The 21,171-nt window shown below is 38.5% G+C and overlaps 1 long non-coding RNA gene across 2 annotated transcripts in view; it reads left to right on the top strand.

Moving 5' to 3' along the window:
* Positions 1-21,171, top strand: part of LOC118144213 (uncharacterized) — a 113,639-nt gene that overhangs the window by 8,463 nt on the left and 84,005 nt on the right. For both annotated transcript variants that reach the window (XR_013522318.1, XR_013522317.1), the window contains 2 exons: positions 12,180-12,367; positions 13,421-17,531. This is a non-coding gene — a long non-coding RNA (uncharacterized LOC118144213). The remainder of the gene's footprint in view (positions 1-12,179; positions 12,368-13,420; positions 17,532-21,171) is intronic.

Below are 21,171 nucleotides of genomic sequence, written 5' to 3'. Positions count from 1 at the left end.
GAGTTTTTAGCATGAAGGGAAACTGAATTAATTCCAGTGCTTTTACTGCATCTATTGAGATGATCATATGACTTTTATGGTTTATTCTGTTGATGTGATGTATTGCCCTTATTGATGAATGTAGAGCCAACTTCGCACCCCTGGAAAAGTCCCACTTGATCATGATGTATTTTATTTTTGATGTGTCGTTGGATTTGGTATGCTAGTATTTTGTTGAGGATTTCTGCCTCTATCTTCAGCAGGGATATTGGCCTGTGGTTTTCTTTTTTTGTTGTGTCCTTGTTTAGTTTTGGTATCTACTGGCCTTGTACATGAGTTGGAAAGAATTTCCTCCTCTTCTGTTTTCTTGAAATGGTTTGAGGAGAATTGGAGTTAGTTTTTACTTATAAGTTAGGTAGAATTTAGCAGTAAAGCCATCTCTGGTCCCGAGCTTTTCTTTGTTGGAAGACTTTTTATTACTGATTCAATCTCATTACCCATTATAAATCTATTCAGGTGTTTTATTTCTTTCTGGTTCAATCTGGTTAGGTTGTACATGTCCAAGAATTTATTCATTTTCTTTAGGTTTTTCAATTTGTTAGCATATAGCTGTTCATAATAGTTTCTAATGATCCTTTATGTTTCTGTAACATCAGTTATAATGTCTCTTTCTTTGTTTCTGATTTTATTTTTTAGAGTCTTTTCTCTTTTTTCCTGGGTTAGTGTGGCTAGTGGTTCATTGATGTTTATCTTTTCAGAAAAAGCAACTTTTTTGTTTCATTGATCCTTTGTATTTTTTAGTCTATATTTTATTTAGTTCTCTGATTTTTAGTATTTATTTTTTTCTACTAATTTTGGTGATTTTTTTTTTGCATTTCTATTTCCTTGAGGTGTATCACTAGGTTGTTGATTTGAAATCTGTTTTTTTAATGTAGATGCTTATTACTATAACTTTCTCTTAGCAGTGCTTTACCTGTATCCCATAGGTAGGTTTTGATATGCTGTATTTTCATTTTCATTTGTTTCAATAAATATTTTATTTCCTTTTTAATTTCTTCATTGAATAAATGGTCATTCAGGAGTATGCTCTTTAAGTCTGTACATATCTGTACAGTTTCCGTGGTTTCTCCTGTTACTGATTTCTAGTTTATTCCATTATAGTTTTAAAAGATTCTTGATATAATTTCAATTTTTAAAACTTTGTTGAGGTTTGTTTTGTGGCCTATATTGTCTATCCTGGAGAATGTTGCATATGCCAATTAAAATAATATGTATTGCACAGCTATTGGATGAAATGTTCTGTAAATATCTGTTAGGTCCATTTGATTTGAAGTGCAGTTTAAATCCAGTGTGTCTTTGTTAATTTCTGCCTAGATGATCTGTTTAATGCAGAGAGTGGGATGGTGAAGTTCCACACTATTACTGTATTGGAGTCTATCTTTATTTAGATTCAATAATATTTGCTTTATATATCTGGGTACACATGTTGGGTGCATATATAGTTAGAATTATCATATCCTCTTGATGAACTGACCCCTTATCATTTGTATTAGTCCATTTTTATGCTTCTGATAAAGACATACCTGAGACTGGGCAATTTACAAAAGAAAGAGGTTTAATTGGACTTACAGTTTCATGTACCTGGGGAAGCCTCACAATCATGGCAGAAGGCAAGGAGGAGAAAGTCACTTCTTACATGAATGGCAGTAGTCAAAGAGAGAGAGCTTGTGGGGGAAACTCCACCTTATAAAGCCATCAGATCTTGTGAGATGTATTCACTATCGTGAGAACAGCACAAAAAAGACCTGCTCCCATGATTCAATTATCTCCCCCTGGGTCCCTCTCAGAACACATGAGAATTCAAGATGAGATTTGGATGGAAACACAGCCAAACCACATAATCATTATATAATGACTTCTTTGTCTCGTTTTGCAGTAATTGACTTAAAGTTTCTTTTATGTAAGTATAGCTACTCCTGCTTGCTTTTGGTTTCCATCTGCATAAAGTATCTTTTTTCATCCCTTCACTTTCACTTTAAATGTGTCTTTACAGGTAAAATGAGTTTCTTGTATGCAACAAATAGTGGGGTTATGTTTTGTTTTTTAAATTCATTCAGCCAGTGTATGGATTTTAAGTATCTATCTTTAAAGTCAGAATTTAATCCATTTACAATCAAAGCTATTATGGATAGGTTAGGGCTTATTCTGGTTATTTTGTTAGTTATTAATCTGGTTGCTTTGTATATCTTTTATTTCTTTCTTCCTCTCTTATTATTTATCATTGTAGCTTGGTGGCTTTCTGTAGAGGGAATATTTTAGTCCCTTCTCTTCTCATTTGTGTATCTGCTCCACTAATAGAGATTTAAACTTTCATATGTTTTCATTATGGTACATATTGTCCTTTCACTTCTAGATCTAGGACTCACTTAAGCATTTCCTGTAGGGCTGGTCTAGTGGTGATGAACTCCCTCACTTTTTGCTTATCTGGGAAAGATTTTATTTCTCCTTCATTTTTGAAGGATAAACTTTCTAGGTATAGTATTCTTGCATAGCAGGTTTTTCCCCCTTCTTTTAGCACTTTGAATATATCATCCCATTCTCTTCTGGCCTATAAGATTCCTGCTGAGAAATCTGCTTTTAGTCTGACAGGATTCTATTACACATGACTTGACACTTTTCTCCTGCTGTTTTTAGAATTTTCTTTTTTCTTTGACTTTTGACAGTTTTACTGTAATGTGCTTTGGAAAAGACCTATTTGAGTTGAATCTGTTTGGGGATCTTTGTGCTTCTATATCTGGATATCTATTTCTTGAAGGACTTGGGAAGTTTTCAGCTACAATTTAGTTAAATAGGTCTTCTATGCCTTTGCCCATTGTTTCTTCTAAATCTTTCAAAATTTGAATATTTGATTGATTTATGGATTACTATGTGTCATATAGCTTCCTTCATTCTTTTTCAGTATTATTAGTTTTTGTCCAAGTGGGTTATTTTTAAAAACCTGTCCTCTAGTTCAGAAATTCTTTCTTCTGTTTGACCTAGTCTATTGTGGAAGCCCTCAACTGTACTTTTTAAATTTTTGTACACTGATTTCTTCAATTCCAGGATTTCTGCTTGAGTCTTCCTATGATGTATATATCTCTTTGTTGAGTTTCTTATTCAGATCATAAGTTGTTTTACTGATTTTCAAATATTGTTTATATTCTCTTGTATCTTACTGTGTTTCTTTTTATTATTATTATACTTTAAGTTCTGGGGTCCATGTGCAGATCATGCAGGATTGTCAACATTGGTATACACATGCCATGGTGGTTTGCTGCATCCATCCCCCCATCATCTACATTAGTTATTTCTCCGAATGTTATCCCTCCCCAATCCCCCAATCCCCAACAGGCCCCAGTGTGTGATGCTCCTCTCTCTGTGTTCATGTGTTCTCATTGTTCAACTCCCACTTATAAGTGAGAACATGTGGTGTTTGGTTTTCTGTTCTTGTGTCAGTTTGCTGAGAATGATGGTTTCTAGCTTCATCCATGTCCCTGCAAAGGACATGAACTCATCTTTTTTATGGCTGCATACTATTCCATGGTATTTATGTGCCACATTTTCTTTATCTAGTCTATAATTGATAGGCATTTGGGTTGGTTCCAAGTCTTTGCTATTGTAAACAGTGCTGCAGTGAACATATGTGTGCATGTGTCTTTATAATAGAATGATTTATAATGCTTCGGGTATATACCCAATAATGGTATTGCTGGGTCAAATGGGATTTCTTTTTCTTGATCCTTGAGGAGTCACCACACCGTTTTCCACAATGGTTGAACTAATTTACACTCCTACCGACAGTGTAAAAGCATTCCTATTTTTCCAAATCCTCTCTAGTATGTGTTGTCTCCAGATTTTTTAAATGATTGCCATTCTAACTTGTGTGAGATAGTATCTCAATGCTGTTTTGATTTGCATTTCTCTAATGACCAGTGATGATGAGCATTTTTAATATATTTGTTGGCTGCATAAATGTGTTCTTTTGAAAAGTGTCTGTTCATATCCTTCACCCACTTTTTATTGGGGTTTTTTTTTTTCTTGTAAATTTGTTTAAGTTCTTTGTAGATTCTGGATATTAGTCCTTTGTCAGATGGGTAGAATGCAAAAAAATTTTCCCATTCTGTTGATTGCCGGTTCACTCTAATGATAGTTTATTTTGCTGTGCAGAAGCTCTTAAGTTTAATTAGATCCCATTTGTCTATTTTGGCTTTTGTTGCCATTGGTTTTGGTGTTTTAGTCATGAAGTCCTTGCCTATGCCTACGTCCTGAATGGTATTGCCTAGATTTTCTTCTAGGGTTTTTATGGTATTAGGGCTTATGTTTAAGTCTTTAATCCATCTGGAGTTAATTTTTGTATAAGGGGTAAGGAAGGTGTCCAGTTTCAGCTTTCTGCATATGGCTAGCCAGTTTTCCCAACACTATTTATTAAATAGGGAATCCTTTCCCCATTGCTTGTTTTTGTCAGGTTTGTCAAAGATCAGATTGTTGTAGGTGTGTGGCATTATTTCCAAGGCCTCTGTTCTGTTCCACGGGTCTATGTCTCTGTTTTGGTACCAGTACCATGCTGTTTTGATTACTGTAGTCTTGTAGTATAGTTTGAAGTTAGGTAGCATGATGCTTCCATCTTTGTTTTTTTTTTTTTGCTTAGGATTGTCTTGGCTATGCAGATTCTTTTTTGGTTCCATATGAATTTTAAGGTGGTTTTTTTCCAGTTCTGTGAAGAAGGTCAATGGTAGCTTGATGGGGATAGCATTGATCTATAATCGGGCAGTATGGCCATTTTCACGATATTGAGTCTTCCTAATCATGAGCATGGACTGTTTTTCCATCTGTTTGTGTCCTCTCTTATTTCCTTGAGCAGTGGTTTGTAGTTCTACTTAAAGAGGTCCTTTATATCATTTGTTAGTTGTATTCCTAGGTATTTTTTTCTCTTTGTAGCAATTGTGAATGGGAGTTTGCTCATGATTTGTCTCTCTTTTAGTCTGTTATTGATGTATAGGAATGCTTGTGATTTTTGCACATTGATTTTGTATCCTGAGACTTTAGTGAAGTTGCTTTTCAGCTTAAGGAGATTTTGGGCTGAGACAATGGGGTCTTCTCAATATACAAACATGTCATCTGCAAATAGAGACATTCTGACTTCTACTTTTCCTAGTGGAATATGCTTTATTTCTTTTTCTTGCTTGATTGCTCTGGCCAGAACTTGCAATACTATGTTGAATGGGAGTGGTGAGAGAGGGCACCCTTGTCTTATGTCAGTTTTCAAATGGAATGCTTCCAATTGTTGTCTATTCATTATGATATTGGCTTTAGGTTTGTCATAAATGGCTTTTACTATTTTGAAATACATTCCAGTGATACCTAATTTATTGAGAATTTTTACATAAAGGGCTGTTGAATTTTGTCAAAGGCCTCCTCTGTATCTATTGAGATAATCATGTGTTTTTTTTGCCTATGGTTCTGTTTATGTAATGGATTACATTTATAGATTTGTTATGTTAAACCAGCCTTGCATCTCAGGGATGAAGCCGACTTGATCATCATGATGGATAAGGTTTTTTATGTGCTGTTGGATTCAGTTTGCCAGTATTTTATTGAGGATTTCCCCACCAGTGTTCATCAAGGATATTGGCCTGAAATTTTCTTTTTTAGTTGTGTCTCTGCCAGGTTTTGGTATCAGGATGACGCTGGTCTCATAAAATGAGTTAGAGAGGATTCCCTCTTTTTGTTTTGTTTGGAATAGTTTCAGAAGGAATAGTACCAGCTCCTCTTTGTACTTCTGGTAGACTTCAGCTGTGAACCTGTCTGGTCCTGGACTTTTACTGGTTGATAGGCTATTAATTGCTGCCTCAACTTCAGGCCTTGTTATGGGTCTATTCAGGGATTCAACTTCTTGCTGATTTAGTCTTGGGAGGGTGTAGGTGTTCAGGAATTTATCCATTTCTTCTAGATTTACTGGTTTATTTGCATAGAGGTGTTTGTAGTAATCTCTGATCATAGTTTATATTTCTGTGGAATTGGTGGTGATATTCCTTATGTCATTTTTTATTGCATCTATTTGATTCTTCTCTCTTTTCTTTTTTATTAATCTGGCTAGCAATCTATCTATTTTGTTGATCTTTTCAAACACCAGCTCCTGGATTTATTCATATTTTGAGGGTTTTGTGTGTGTGTGTGTGTGTGTGTGTGTGTTTCTATCTCCTTCAGTTCTGCTCTGATTTTAGTTATTTCTTAGCTTCTGCTAGTTTTTGAATTTGTTTGATCTTGCTCCTCCAGTTCTTTTAATTGTGACATTAGGGTGTTGAGTTTTAGATCTTTCCTTGCTTCTCATGTGGGCATTTAGTGCTATAAATTTCCCTCTAGACACTGCTTTAAATGTGTGCCAGTGTACATTGTGTCTTCATTCTCATTGGTTTCAAAGAACATATTTATTTCTGCCTTAATTTTGTTATTTATCCAGTAGTCATTCAGAGGCAGGTTGTTCAGTTTCCATGTAGTTGTGCATTTTTTGCATAAGTTTCTTAATCCTAGTTCTAATTTGATTGCGCTGTGGTCTGAGAGACTGGTTGTGATGATGTCTGTTCTTCTGCATTTGCTGAACAGTGATTTACTTTGGTCAATTTTAGAGTAAGTGCAACATTGTGCTGAGAAGAATGTATATTCTGTGGATTTGGGGTGGAGAGTTCTGTAGATGTCTATTAGGTTTGCTTGGTCCAGATCTGAGTTCAAGTCCTGGATATCCTTGTTAATTTTCTGTCTCATTGATCTAATACTGACAGTGGAGTGTTAAAGTCTCCCACTATAATTGTGTGGGAGTTGAAATCTCTTTGTAGGTCATGAAGAACTTGGTTTATGTATCTGGGTGCTTCTGTATTGGGTGCATATATATTTAGGATAGTTAGCTCTTCTTGTTGCATTGATCCCCTTACCATTATGTAATGCCCTTCTTTATCTCTTGTCATCTTTGTTGGTTTAAAGTCTGTTTTATCAGAGACTAGGATTGCAAACCCTCCTTTTTTCCCCCCTTTCCATTTGCTTGGTAAATCTTCCTCCATCCCTTTATTTTGAGTTTATGCGTGTCTTTGCACATGAGATGGGTCTCCTGAATACAGCACACTGATGTGTCTTGACTCTTTATCCAATTTGACAGTCTGTATCTTTTGAATGGGGCATTTAGCCCATTTACATTTAAGGTTAATATTGTTATGTGTGAATTTGATCCTGCTATTTTGATGCTAGCTGGTTGCTTTGCCCATTAGCTGGTACAGTTTCTTCATTGTGTCCGTAGTCTTTACAATTTGGTGTTTTTGCAGTGGCTGGTACTGGTTGTTCCTTTCCATGTTTAGTGCTTCCTTTAGAAGTTCTTGTAAGGAAGGCCTGGTGGTGACGAAATCTCTCAGCAATTGTTTGTCTGTAAGGATTTTATTTCTCCTTTGCTTATGAAGCTTAGTTTGGCTGGATATAAAATTCTTGGTTGAAAATTCTTTAAGAATGTTGAATATTGGCCCGCACTCTCTTCTAGCTTGTAGGGTTTCTGCCAAGAGATCTGCTGTTAGTCTGATGTGCTTCCCTTTGTGGGTATCCCAACCTTTCTCTCTAGCTGTCCTTAGCATTTTTGCCTTCATTTCAACCCTGGTGAATCTGACAAACACGTGCATTGGGGTTGCTCTTCTTGAGGAATATATTTGTGGTGCTCTCTGTATTTTCTGAATTTGAATGTTGGCTTGCCTTGCCAGGTTGGGAAAGTTCTCCTAGATAATATCTTGAAGAGTGTTTTCCAACTTAGTTTCATTCTCCCTGTCACATTCAGGTACACCTATCAAATGTAGATTTGGTCTTTTCACATAATCCCATATTTCTTGGAGGCTTTGTTCATTTCTTCTCACTCTTTTTTTCCTCTAATCTTACCTTCTTGTTTTGTTTCATTGAATTAATCTTCAACTCTGATACCTTTTCCTCTGCTTGATTGATTCGGCTATTAAAACGTGTATGCTTTGTGAAGTTCTTGTGCTGTGTTTTTCAGCTCCATCAAGTCATTTATGTTCTTCTCTATGCTGATTATTCTAGTTAGCATTTTTTCTAACCATTTTTCAAGGTTCCTGGTTTCTTTGCATTGGGTTAGAACATGCTCCTTTAGTTCAGAGAAGTTTGTTATTACTCACCTTCTGAAGCCTGCTTCTGTGAATTTGTCAAACTCATTCTTCATCCAGTTTTGTTCCCTTGCTGGTGAGGAGTTGTGATCCCTTGGAGGAGAGGAGGCATCATGTTTCTTGGTGATTTCTGCCTTTTTGCTCTAGTTCCTTCCCATCTTTGTGGATTTATCTGACTTTGGTCTTTGAAGTTGGTGACTTTCTGATGGAGTCTTTGAGTGGATGTCCTTTTTGTTGATGTTGAAGCTATTGCTTTCTATCTTTTAGTTTTCCTCTAACAGGCCCCTCTGCTGCAGGCCCACTCCAGACCCTGCTTGCCTGGGAATCACCTGTAGGGGCTGCAGAACAGCAAAGATTGCTGCCTGTTCCTTCCTCTGGTAGCTTCATCCAAGAATGGTACCTCCCAGATGTCAGTCAGATCTCTTCTGTATGAGGTGTCTCTTAGGATATTTGGGGGTCAGGGAGCCTCTTGAGGAGGCAGTCTGTCCCTTATCAGAGCTCAAGTGCTGTGCTGGGAGCTCCATTGCTCCCTTCAGAGCTGCTGGGCAGGGAGGTTTAAGTCTGCTGAAGTGGAACTCACAACTGCCACTTTTCCCTGGTGCTCTGTCCTGGGAAGGTGGGGCTTTATTTATAAGTTCCTGATGTGCTGCTGTCTTTTTTAGAGGTGTCCTGCCCAGCGAGAGGGGAGTCTTTGTCAGCCTGCCTGCAGAGTGTTGCTGAGCTAACACAGACTGTGCCCAGCTGCTGTGTAAACTTTCTGGCAACTTTGTTTACACAGGCAAAGTTAGAACCACCTCAGTAATGGCAGATGCCCCTCTTCCCACCAAGCTCAAACATCCCAGGTCGAGCTCAGACTGCTGTGCTGGCTGTGAGAATTTCAAGCCAGTGAGTCTTAGCCAGCTGGTCTTTGTGAGGGTGGGATCTACCAAGCCAGATCACTTGACTCCCTGCCTTCACCCCCTTTTTCTCCAGGGGAAGGAGTGGTTCTGTTTCGCTGGCATTCTGGGCACTGGCTAAAGTGGCCATTCAGTTTTGTGCTGGAAACCCAGGGCACTGGTGTTATAGGCACCTGTGAGAATCTCCTGGTCTGAGGGTTATAAAGACCATGGAAAAAGCACAGTATTGGAGCTGGAGTGCTGCTGTGTCCAGAAGAGTACCTAATGCCTTTCCTATGCGAGGAGGGGAGTTCTCTGGCCTCTTTCACTTTCCTGTTGAGGCAATGCTACACCCTGCTTTGGTTTGCCCTCCTTGGGCTATACCCACCCACTGTCTAAGCAGTTTCTTTGAGATGAACCTGGTACCTCGGTTGGAAATGCAGAGACCACTCACCTTCTGCATTGCTCTCACTGGGAATTGTGCTCTGGAGGTGTGCTCTGGAGCTGTTCCTATCCAGCCATCTTGGTGGAAGTCCTGTGTTTCTTTCTTTTTTTTTTTTTTCTTGATGTATCACGTTTATTGATTTGCTTATCCTGTATTTCTTTAATATCAGTATTTTGAAAATTTTTTCAGGCATTTCAGATATTTCTTCTTCACTGGCATCTGTTGAAAGAGAATTATTGGGTTCCTTTGGAGGTGTCATGTTTCTTTGTTTCTTCATGTTTCTTTTGTGCTTATATTGATGTCTACACATCTATTCTTACAGTTGCTTCTTCCAATTTTATGGGTTGGTTTTTGTAAGAAGTCTTTTCCTATAAGTGTATCTGTAGTATCGGTTGGGTAAGTCACTTCGGCTTTGAAACCAGGGTGGGTGCGGTAGTGTAGTCCCCTTTAGCTATAATCAGCATCAGTGGTGTCTGTGAGTTCTTCAGTTGTTTAGGCTATGGTTGAGGTTTTGCTCGGCATAGGGATACCAGGTAAGTCAGTCCTTGGTCTCCATGTGGCATACGTGAGCATCAGTGGTAATAAGGCCAGGCAGGCTGATCCATAGGCCTCCAGGTGGCTTATTCAGGTGCCAGCAGTCACAGTGGTGAGCCCAGTGAGTGCCAATTTGTCTACTGCATCAGGATTTTAGTTCTCAGAGTAGGCAAACTCTTCTCCTGGCTTTTCAGGTCCCAGCTTCCCTTGACTGTGGCTCCTGAAAGATCACAGGCTTTGCTATCCTGGCTGCAGTGCCAAAATTATAGAGAACAAAGGGAAACCTACCCCTTGCCCTCTGAAGATTCACTGAAAAAGTTTGGAACTTTGTAGATACTTGTTGAATGGTTGTGACCAAATGCTGATAATGATATAGACAGTGAAGTCCAGGGTGAGGTGGTCTCAAATAGAGATGAGGAATTTATTGGGAAATATTGAGGAATATGCGAAAGTAGAAACCCCTGATAAAACCATCAGATTTTGTCAGACTTATTCACTACCAAGAGAACAGTATGGGGAAAACTGCCCCATGATTCAAATTATTTCCCATCAGGTCCCTCCCACACCTGTGGGTATTATGGGAGTGTAATTCAAGATGAGATCTGGGTGGGGACACAGCATCAAACCAAGGCACAATGAGGAGGCCAGTGGGACTGGAACAGTGGCAGTAAGGAAAAGAGTATTAGGAGATTAACTCAGAAAGGAAGTGTCAGGTTGGAAGATGTTACACTCTGATAAGGACTTCTGTATTAGTCCATTCTCACGTTGCTATAAAGAACTACCTGAGACTGGGTAATTTATAAAGAAAAAAGGTTTAATTGACTCACAGTTCAGCAGGCTGAAAAGGAAGCATGGTTGGGGAGGACTCTGGAAACTTACAATCATGGCAGAAGGCAAAGGGGAAGCAGGTACATCTTACATGGCTGGAAGAGGAAGAGAGCAAAGGGGGAGATGCTACACACCTTTATACAACCAGATCTCATGAGAGCTCACTCACTATCATGAGAACAGCAAGGGGGATATCCACCCCCATGATCCAATCACCTCCCACCAGCACCCCCACAGACATTGGGGATTACAATTTGACTCAATATTTGGATGGGGACACAAATCCAAACCATTTCAACTTCATATTTTAGGACGTTAGAAGGCGAGCCTCCATAGAGTGTTTTAGTTTCCTATTGTTACGGTAACAAATTATCACAAAGTTACTGGCTTAGGAAAATACAAATTAATTATCTTGTAGTTCTAGAGGTCAGATATCCAAAATGAGTCTTGCAAAATGTATTAATTTTCTAGAGCTACCATGAAGAAAGAACAAATTGGGTGGCTTAAAAATAAAAAACGTATTGTCTCACAGTTCTGGAACCTAAAATCTGTGATCAAGGTGTCAGCAGGATTGGTGTGAAGAATAATCTGTTTTATGCCTTTCCACTAGCTTCTAGTGGTTTGCTGGCTATCTTTGGCATACCTTGGTTTGTAGAAATATCACCACAACCTCTGCTTTCACCTTCACATGATGTTCTCCCTGTGTTGATGTCTGTGTCCAGTTTTCCCTTCTCTATAAGGACACTGGTCATATTAAATTAGGGCCTGCCCTAATGACCTCATTTTAACTTGGTTATCTCTATTAAAGACCCTATCTCCAGATAAGGTCACATTCTGAGGTACTAGGGGTTAGGACTCAAGTGTATATATATTATATATATATTTTTTGGAGGGGACACAATTCAATTCATAACACATGGGGTTAAAATCAAGGTGATGTCAAGACTATTCCTTCTGGATACTCTAGGAGAGAATCTTGACCTTGCCACCCCTAGAGCCCACGTTCCTGGGCTCATGGCTCCTGTCAGTAATGACACCACTCCCACCTCTCCTTCCGTTGGCTCATCTTCTCTAACTCTCACTCTCTTGCCTCCCTCATAGAAGAACCTTTGTTATTATACCTGGAGAATCAAAGACAATCTCTTACCTTAAGATGCTTAACTTAGTCATATCTGCAAAGACTCTTTTACCATATAAGGCAACATATTTGCAGGTTCTGGGGATCGCAGGTTAGGGATTAGGGGATCAGGATGTCTTTGAGGGATCATTATTCTGCCCAATTCAGAGGGTTTTGAGCAGAGGAGTGATATAATCTGCATTGCATTTTAGAAGAATCTCTGTACCTGCTGGGTGGATGAGAAGAGTTAAAGCAGGAGACCCGGTAGAAGGCTGTAGCAGTGGTTCTGGTGGAGGAAGATGGTGGCCTGGACCAGAGTGGTTGCAGTGGAAGTGCAGAGAAGTTGTCAGATTCTGGGCATATTGTGAAGATTGACTTGCCCATGGACTGCATGTGACAGGTGCGATAATAACAAATAACTCCTTATTGTTTCTTTTTCAGAATAACAGTTAACATATTTGTTTACTACCTTACATTTTTTGACATGGTTTATACATTTATTTTCTCATTTGAATTCCCTATAACCTTTTTATATATCATTATTTCTACATTTAATTTACATAGGAGGGACTGGAAGATCAGAGAGGTGATTTCTTCTAGTGATTTTATTTTTAGTTGTTTTGAGTGAAGTTTTTTTTTTTTTTAATTATCTTGACATATGCTTGATGGGTTTGAAGCACAGAAATTGCTAGGTAAGTTTATATTGGTGATAAAGGGAAACAGATGTTCTCTGATGTCACCTTTGTTTTATAAATAAATACACAAATTCCAAAGCCAGAGGTAGTTCCATATTTAGTTTAGTGAGGATTAAATGAATTAATATATACAAAGAGTTTAGAACATTGTCTGGTACATGTAAGCCCTAATATAATAATAATCACGACAGTTATTATTTAGTATTTAGAGTCAGTACTTCTAAAAGATATTTGAAATGGCTATTTTAAAAAGGCAAAACAAAGAAAAAAATAGAGGAAGAATTTGTATTGTGAGTACCTAGAATAAGTCAGTTGCTGCAGTTAAATGTTTTAGTTCTGAGCCTCTAGACGGCTTTGTCAAAAACAAAAACACCGTTATGTAATGTAGTTCTTGTTGATTTGTAATTTTAATCAAATTAGGTCATCTAAAGAAACAGAACTTTTTATGGAATTCTAATCAAAATTTAATGTACAGATCCTTGTACAAAGGGGCTTTGAAACAATTTTTTGGACTTTTTCTTAGCAAATGTATCCTATCAGATGGACTTTCTTAAGTCTTAAAGAAGGCCATTCAGATATGACATTAAATCTTAATGCAATAAAGTCCTGTATGCATGTGCTAAACCCACATATTCTAGGTGCTTATTTTTTGTTAGTGTCCATTTTCCCTCCTGTTGCCAGAGTGACTTTTAAAAATGCAAACATGCTCAGGTTTCTCCCCTGCTTAAAATTATTCCCTGACTTTTCATTGCTCACAGTGGTGGTCTCAAGCTTATTTTTAGTCATGGAACCATTTCTTCAAATTAGAGCTTACACAGAAATACAATATGTAAACCAGATATTAGCTCTGGATGAAGTACAGGTAAGGACTTGGCATCTTCATTTCCAGCTTCATCTACCTCTCTCCTTGTACACCTTGTTCCATCCTCCAACCATCAGGATATAATCAGAACCCCTCAGTGTGGCCTAAACAACTTCCTTTCTACCCATAAGTTGCCACGCTGGCTGCACTTAGTTTGAACTTAGATGAAAATCTAACTTATGAACCAAACTGGGACATTTTTGAAAATAAGTTGTTAAAAAATTAAAATTATATAAGTTTTGAAATATTTACTTATTGTTCAACAAACTGGTTTTATGTTATTGTTAGGCATATAAAACAGTTCCATTAAAACTGTTTTAAAAGGTCATTCTAAAAATATTAAAGCAAAAATTAAAAAAAGCAAAAATAACAAAAAATTATTAAAGCAGATATATTGATTGACTATTTTAACAAACACAAGTGTACTAATTATTTTTTAAACATATCACTGTATTTCACTTAGTTTCTTAGTTGGGTTTGTCTCTAGGACTATAACACTGTTGCTCTTCCTCCTCCCTTCTCTTCTTTCTTTTTTCTTTTCTTTGAGTAAATAATGCCTTTTCCCCAATATGGTTCTAAAATGTTAATAGAATTGTCTCTAATCTTCAAAATATAATTTTATGATATGTAAATGGCAAATTTTTGATACATTTACTTCTTTCTGAAAATTGTATTTTTAATGAGAATATATTCTCTCTGTGAGTACTGAGGTAATCAGTAGTAAGCTCACAACAAATGCGCTAAATAGAAGATCTTCTCAATTCTCTTTTAAAATATATTAAAGTGAGTAAACATTTTAGCCTAGATATTTTTGTTTGAATCCAGAATACCTTTGTTTGACAGGCACTTTTTAAAAAAAATTGTACTTTAGGTTCTGGGGTACGTGGGAAAATCATGCAGGATTGTTGCATAGGTATATACATGGCAAGGTGGCTTGCTGCCTTCATCCCCCCATCTCCTCTATCTGGTATTTCTCCCCTTGTTATCCCTCCCCCTCTTCCCCGCTCCCTGCTGTCCCTCCCCTAACCCCCGCTCCCAACTGACTGCAGTGAGTGATGCTCCCCCTCCCTGTATCCACATGTTCACTTCTATAAGACAAATCTTGTTCATGAAGGTTTCTCAGGGCCAGGCTGCTAACTAGTCCTAGTTAACTAGTGCTAGGCCGTGAGCTGGCATGCACTCTGTGCCTACCCAGTGGCTTCTGGAGTGGGTTTGAGGCACCCCCCAGTGAGCTTCAGTGTTGTCATCCTAGGAACTCGTTCCTGTGACAGCAGAAACTTTTTGAGAGCAGAAGGTGGATCCTAAAAAAGACAAGCAGGAAAGGGCTGCTTGAAAAATAAGATGTGAAAACAGGAAAAGGCTAGCCAAGAGTTCATTCTTGTTGCAGCTTTTATTACCCTTGTGAGGTTCCTGGATAAAGTAAGCCAGAGGCCTCAGGTGGAGCTCTCCTTGGAGGAGAGTGAGTGGAGAGCTCTGCTTCTCAGGAGTGGTCCCTGTACAAGCAGCAAGAGCACGTGATGGACTGGGACACCATCAGGGCCGTGCTGGAGGCTCAGCAGGAAGCTCTATAGGAGCTGCCACTCAGTCCCCTGAGTTCCCCACTGAGGCCATCAGGTGAGACCACAGCATGTTCCCCTTTGAGAGAGATGGTCCAGATTACACACTACAGGTCTCTAACTACCAGCCCCCTAAAGGCAGGTACAATGACATCACCAAGGTGTACACACAGGTAGAGCTGAAGAGAGAGTTGCAGCACCCGACCTTGGAACACTATGCCCTGAGAGTCAGAATGACCAGGGTTCAGGTCAGGTTTCCACAGAATTAGGCATGCTATTAATAAATACGTGTTTAATTTAAAAAGAAAAAAAGAAAAGGAAAAAGAAGGTTGTCTTCATGATTGTTTAGAACATTTCACCAAATTTAGGTTTGGCAAAAGAGTAGACTTCTCAACTTTATTTCATTCTATTCTCTATTCTGGAACAGAATGTCAATTTATCTGATTAAATATAGGAGCTCCATCAAAAGACTTTTCAAGTTGAAATATTCCAAAGTGCAGTTACGGAATTTCAAAATTAAGTCCTGTATACTGTTTAAATTTTTATTGTTGATATTTGTTCACGTCCTTGTTTTTGTACAAATTTTATTTGCTCTTTTGTAAGTTTTGTTTTCAATAGCCTTAATTCTCTAAAAAGCTTTGCAAGGTAAAGGTTTTTGTTCTTCCACTTGTTGAATGCCTTGATTTAAAATTTCAATACTTGTTAATAAAATGTGATCAAAATTTAGAAAACTTGTTTACAAGAGTTGTAGACCACTTACGTTGACTTGAAAGTAATTTATTTGAATAATCAAACATTTCAATTAAAGCTTCGTGATATGGTTTGAATTTGTGTTCCCACCAAAATCTCATGTTGAATTGGAGGAGGGGACTAGTGGGAGGTGACTGGATCCTGCGGGTGGGTTCCCCCTTGCTATTCTTGCGTTAGTGAGTTCTCATAAGGTCTGATGGTTTAAAGGCGTGTGGCACGTCCCTCTTCTTCTTCTCTCCTGATTTGTTATGGTAAGATGTGCTTGTTTTCCCTTCATCATGTAAGTTCCTTGAGGCCTTCCAGCCTCATGCTTCCTGTACAGCCTGTGGAACTGTGAGTCAATTAAACCTCTTTTTTTCATAAATTACCCCAGTCTCAGGTAGTTATTTATAGCAGTGTGGGAACAGACTAATATATTTCAATTAAAGATTTATTCTTGATAGGCCCAAAACATTGGCTGATGGGGAAATGGGGCTTTTAGAATACCAGATACATGTTAGGAGAGGGAGGAAAGTAAGTGAGCATGTCTTATTCCCCTCTGAAATGGTAAGGCAGCCATCATCTTAGCTGTCTATAGTGCTATGGTCCACTGGAAAACAGCCGTTTCTTAATGTCTTGGCCATCAGGAATGGTCATCCATCTGGCAAACATTTTCACTGTGCCTACCATAGGTTAGATATAGATTGGGGTGCTGGGGTTGCAGAATCAAACTCTTAATCTTTTCTCAGAATGAACCTATGACAGGTGAGAGGAAAAAACCATTTTACCAGCATATGCTGGGCCTTGCGATGGAGCTATAAACAGGGTCTTGTAGGAGCATAAAAGCAAGGAAATGCAGACTGCTTGGACAAGACAAGCAAAGGCAGCTCCTGAGCCGAAGTTGAGGACAAGTAGGCCTTACCCAGCCTGTCAAAAGGCAGGCATTGGGCAAAAAAGCAAGCATCTATGTAGCATAGTGACTGAGGACGCCTAGCATATTTAGGGAAACTTTCAAGTAGCTCTGTATCCTGGAAGTTGAGTTTGTGTTGGGAGTGCAGAAAGTGAGAAATTTGCCTAATATCAACTCATCAGAGACTGGTGAATGCTACAGGGAAAGGATTAGTGGCAATTTAGATAAATTTCTGAAACTTTTGAATTTCATAAAAGATGACCTCTCAGTGACAATGAATTTTATACCAAAAACTCTGTTTACTTTTGTATAGCCTTACTGATAGGTTAGAACAGGGCTATCTCTTTGAGATGACAGATTACAGGAGACATTGCTCAATTGATAGCATCAGTCTATCTTGGTCAAGTGTCTTAGCTTTACAAATTTATCATTTAACACCAACAGTACAAATCTTCATTTGGCGAATAGCTCAAAGATCAACAGGAAGCTGTCTAAAACTACAGCAGTGTCCAAGCAAGCAAGGCTCCACAGTGAGGGAGGAAGTGGAATGAAGGGGAGGAGATGGCCGACTTGAAAGAGTCCTAGAGTTTGATTGTGGGCCAGTGAAGCATTTCAGTTTTCTGGATAGTTATGAAAACTGAACTTATGACTCCAAATGTGGGTTCAAAGGGAGGGTGGGATGCTGAAATATGGTTTTTGCTATTGTGTAGGCAAGGTTCCTGCCTCAAGAAGAGGTTTGGCAGTAACAAAGGTTAGCTCTCCTCCTGGCCATCACTCTGGAAAGTGTTCCCACGACATGGCTGACTTAAAAAGTAAGTATCATATCACATGAGCAGTACTGAAAAGAGGCAGAGCTGAGGGGAAGAGGGAAGCTTCTGTGTACACATCAACTTTACTCTGACCACTGTACCTTTCCTTTCAGTTTGTGGGTAGCTTAGGAAACCAAAGTCAGACAACATAGTTGGCTTTTGGGGGATAAGAACTGTGTCGTTTGGATGTTTCTCGTAGTGCTTTTACAGGATATCCCCTCAAAAGAAGCTGAACACATTAAAAAAAGAAAGTCTGGCACATTTCAATGCTGCGTTCAAATCTTCTGTTTTCCTAAAGAGGCCATCAGGTATCAGTAGCAAATCACTTTTGTGGGTTATAAAAGGAAGGAGACTTGCAGCTCTAAAATCTTAAATTCTCTGTTCCATGTTCTATGTTTTATAAATAAGCATAATTGGTGTTCAGAAAAGAAATCTGCAATCTCAGCCTACTTCAGGATGTTGGTGAGATGACTAAGCTTTAAATGCCTTAAAAGTCAGGATGTTTGAGCAGAAGGGGGCAAAATGTCTAGACAGAACAGATGGTTTAAACTGCCTGGTGATGTTTAGTCGGAATTGACCTTAGCAGTTTTTCCTCTGGGTGAATAGCTTGTGATTTGTGAGTGTGAAGTGGTTGGACTGAAATGCTTTCTACTCTGAAGTTGTATGACTTTTTTTTCACTTATTGAATAAAGATATTGATGGAAAAGACATAATTATCAAGATAAAACTGTGTTTTAAAATAATACTTTTAAGTATTAGACTGTATTCCTTTGTCGTTATGCAAACCAAACCTTGAGAAACAAAGATTGATAAGATCTTGTGTAGAGAAAGTCAAACATTCCAGTTCATTTGGCTTTGTTTGTGCCATGTGTCTAAGTAACTGCAATCAGATAGTCTGAGAAATAAGAGTTAATCTGGGAACATTCTGAGTCTTGTTTTTAATGTTTTAAAATCCTTAGAACTCTTTTGCCAAATTCTGAGACTTAAAATGCAAAGATAAGGATGATTATTTTCAAAGCCAAGTGTGGAAATTATTTTTATAGTATCCCTCTGTGTTCCTGCAGTGCTATTGACTCTTGCAAAATGGGATCTCATCTCTCTTTACTAATGAGAACTCAAATCTTCCCTGGGGATTGGCAACTCTAAAGGCTCATTACTCATAGGTTTGATGTTATCTTTTTCTTGCAAATAACTGACGCTAGAGTCCTGAACATTTGCCTTTTAGCTTTTCTGTTTGCCCAACATTATGCTAATTCATCTGAAATGGAATTGTCAGTGGCTCCAGAATGTCTTTACCTTTCTTGAAAAATTGAAGTAATTTATCTTCACTGGAAGCCATAAAATCCTAAGCACCCTTTTTTTGCTTTCTTGGTCTTTTCTTCCAGGAGGTGGCGATAGAACATCATAAATATTAAAGTACAAAAGGCAAGTGTTTTGCCCCTCAAGCCTCCCATTGTAGAATTTAACAACCAGCATGAGTTACTATTCAAGATTTGAGGCTTGGGTGAGCTCTTTCATTGTAATATTTGACTTCCAAGTCATATCTAAAGAGAGCAGAAGTACTTTCAACTCCACTGATCACTTGTTTTTCCACTTAGCTTCTCATTTCCTGAGTTTGTGCTGCTGAGCGCAGGAATGTTAAAATAGGCTGGCCTCCAGTTGACAGGGGCTGAGATTTACCAGTGCTGTTGTAGGTTGGGCTTTTGAACCTAGAATTATTGCTTTTGCTGTAAACCAACATGGCTTCCATGCTGTTTTCTAGACATATGAGGATACTACAGACTCTATTTGAGACTAATTTTTAAAATAGCCCCTGATGTTCCCCAACTCTTTGTGTTTAGCTTTGTGTCCAGTATTCTTCAAGTTGGCATTTGGCAGCTTTTCCTCCTCTTAAGATAAGGTGAAGTTAAAAAAATTCTTTTAAAGGACATTTGTCAACAATTTCACAGGTAGCTTGACTGGGGAATGGGAATTTGGTATCCTGCTTATGCACCTGCCAGTTGATTTCTGATTTCTTTATTACAGGAGAGAGTTATTCCGAGGTTTATCATCAACAACTGTCTAATCCTAATAGGATTCGCTTTTAGAGTCATTTAATTTGAAAATATCCGCTGTTTGATTACCTTGAGTATTTTCTTAAAACAAGAAGTTCCTGGTTTAGCAAACAAAACTGGGATAGGTATGTGAAAGAGAATCCAGCAGAGGAAAATGAATACATAGAGAAAGGAAGCTTGTAAAACTAAGGGTGGGAACTTTCTATAGGGAAGCATTGAATAATTTTTTATTCAAGGAAATTTTAACTATATTGCAGTACTTCGCAATTGAAAACTGGAAAAGGTAAGTGCCTAATTTTAGTGCAGTAGTTTTGTAAGGGTTCTTTTTCTAACAGGAAAGTTTTTTTTTTTTACATTGATTTCTGTTAAAGTACATCTAGGTGGTCAACAAATGCTTATTTAATTCATTCCTAACACAAACATTTTTGAGTTCCTACTATTCACTGGAAGACATTTGCTCTCTAACAGGTAGAGACAGACTAGCAATTATCAGTAAGTAATGCTTTCTAAGAACACGTAGGTTTTTCAGATTTTGGTAATCAGAGCATGAAAGAAAGCCATCAAGGCCAGTTCTATGCAAAGCTGCAAAGCTAGGAAAAATATCAAAACAGCAGATTTTCTGGTTTTAAATTCTAGCTTATCATTCATTAACTGTGTGCCCATGGGCAAATTGCTTCAACTCTCTAAACTTCAGTTTCTCATGTAAAATGGGAATAATAGTACTTGGTGGCGAGTCTGTTGTGGGGATTTAATGAAATAATGTAAGTAAAGTATTCAGCATGGCACTCACTTGAGACTCAATAAGTGGTGACCACTGTGATAATTTCTGCTTGTCTCCCTTTAGCTGGCTTCCTTTCACTGCCCAGAGCTTGGCGCCTTGTGCTTGCTAGTTGCTGCTATTCTAGGAGGAACACTCCTCCTGCCTCTTCAACAAGACATGGGTGCTGTGATGCTTCCTTTAGGTCTGCCATCTCCAGTGGAATGGGGTTCTATTTCTAGAACTTACTTCAGGCTCCTGATCTCTGCATGATCCAGTTAAAGAGCCCAATAGAGTAGCCTGTGCCAATTAGGTCAGCTAACCTTCACCTTTACCTTGTTGAAGGAGGGCTGCTGAGACAGCCTGTCAATGTGCATCCTCCGGCATTCTGGCTTTTCTTCCTGAGGAGTGCTGCCTGTGGTCCTGTAAGAGTTGCGTTTCTGGTTCCAATGGCCGGACGGTCCAGGTATTCATCAAAAAGTGCGTATGAAGGGACTGTTCATTTCTAGATGTTGGGTGGACAGTGGTGGACAAAATAGACACTGGTGTCACATTGAGCTTGGAGAAAAATGGGGACAAAGACATTACACAGACAGATACACAGGAAAAGATATTTACAGATTTGTTAAGTACCACAAAGGAAGTGGTATGAGGAAGAATTAGGAGTCTGATTTAGATCAAGAAAGTTTATTAATTTGCTAGGGCTGCTGTAACAAAGTGCCACGAGCTATGTGACTTTAACATCAGAAATTTATTGCCTCACAGCTCTGAAGACTAGATATCTGAGATCGAGATGTTGGCAGGCTTAGTTCCTTCTGAGGTCTGTAAGGAA

Source organism: Callithrix jacchus, chromosome 9 (genome assembly GCF_049354715.1).
Source record: "Callithrix jacchus isolate 240 chromosome 9, calJac240_pri, whole genome shotgun sequence".
Lineage (NCBI taxonomy): Eukaryota > Metazoa > Chordata > Mammalia > Primates > Cebidae > Callithrix > Callithrix jacchus.
The sequence above is the reverse complement of the archived record's forward strand: the minus strand, read 5'-3'. Positions and strand labels throughout refer to the sequence as shown.